Genomic DNA, 1,348 nt, shown 5'->3' on the forward strand with positions numbered 1-1,348 from the left:
CAGTCACCAAGGGCAGGGATACAAAACAGCACAGTCACTGTGGGCGTCAGTCAGCAGTTTCTTATCAAAGCAAACACAGACTGAGCACACAGCTGCTGACCCCTGTCTGAGGTGTTCACCCCACTCACTAGAGATCTCCTGTTCGCACAGCAACCTGCAGGCGGGTTTTCATAGTGGGACAGCCCTTAACTGTGGGCTGCGCATGGTGCTTCCTTCCCGAGACTACTTTATGGAAAGGGACAAAGCATAACAAGGAGCATCACAGGGAGAATCTGGGCAAGATGACCTTAGCCAGGGGGTGGTTAACTTCATCAGTGATGATCAACTTGATCACTGATAGTGATCACTGATCACTATGCTCTTGATATGTTGTGTTGAGAATGGCCTGTCCAGCTGTGATTTTCCCAAACCCCATAGGCTCAGTCAGCCTAATTCACAGTGAGGGATAGTCTACAATATACCTGAAAGTACTCCTTAAACAAAAAAAAAGAAAAGAAAAACAAAAAAGAAAGCTGAAAGAAAGAAAGAGAGGAAGAAAGAAAGAAAGGAAGAAAGAAAAAGAAAAAGAGGAAGTCTGAGAAATGGTCACAGGCAGAGGAGCCTGAGGAAACATGATCGGGACTTAACGTAATATCTTGGATGGGATTTGGAAGAGAAAGCAAACCGATAAAAGCAAATCCCCTGTGGAGTTCAGTAGTAACATATGAGCACTGCATCATTATCGGTGGTAAATGCATAAGGTGAAGGTGGTGTCAATAACAGGGGCAATGAGTGTGGGGCATACAGGACTCTGCACTAACTTTGTAATTCTCTGTAAATCTCAAAATATTCTAAAATAAAAGTTTCTTTTTTGGCAATGACCCTCAGAGAAGTAATCCGTCCAGGAGAAAAAAGTGTCAACTTTTCAGGTTTCCTGGGGTTGTTCAAGAGCCTGGAGAGAGGGTTGTGGGGAGGACGGATGGAAACTGCACACACAGGACAGGGCTCCAGAGCCTCCTCCTCTCCGCTGACCCCTGCCCCACCCCTGCACGTGTCCCCAAGGCTGCTCAGAAGGCACTTTTGTCCCCCCCCCCCCCATGCTCAGCCTGCAGGTCAGCCATAGGGGCCTGACTCAGCTCAGCCCAGTCCTCTCCTCTGGTGGTGCGGGACCGGAGGGCGGCAGCGCCCCCGTGTGGCACAGGGAGGATGACAGGAAAACTGAGTTCTCCCCAGGGACCTCATGGGACTCTGACCCTGGAGTCCCTGTCACTTGTTTTTGCTGTTGCTTCCAGTGCTACCGGGTCCTCATCCAGAGAACCAAGTCTGGAGTCTCCACACCTAAGATGTGGTAGAAGAAGGGGAGGAGGAG

At 49.5% G+C, this 1,348-nt stretch overlaps 1 protein-coding gene and 1 long non-coding RNA gene across 2 annotated transcripts in view; both read right to left on the minus strand.

Moving 5' to 3' along the window:
- Nucleotides 1-1,348, minus strand: part of LOC115295435 (class I histocompatibility antigen, Gogo-B*0103 alpha chain-like) — a 157,910-nt gene that overhangs the window by 68,499 nt on the left and 88,063 nt on the right. The gene's annotated exons all lie outside the window — the stretch shown is intronic.
- LOC115295444 overlaps nucleotides 1-1,348 on the minus strand; it is a 15,470-nt gene that overhangs the window by 5,619 nt on the left and 8,503 nt on the right. The window lies entirely within an intron of this gene.

The sequence above is a fragment of the Suricata suricatta genome, chromosome 7 (assembly GCF_006229205.1).
Source record: "Suricata suricatta isolate VVHF042 chromosome 7, meerkat_22Aug2017_6uvM2_HiC, whole genome shotgun sequence".
Lineage (NCBI taxonomy): Eukaryota > Metazoa > Chordata > Mammalia > Carnivora > Herpestidae > Suricata > Suricata suricatta.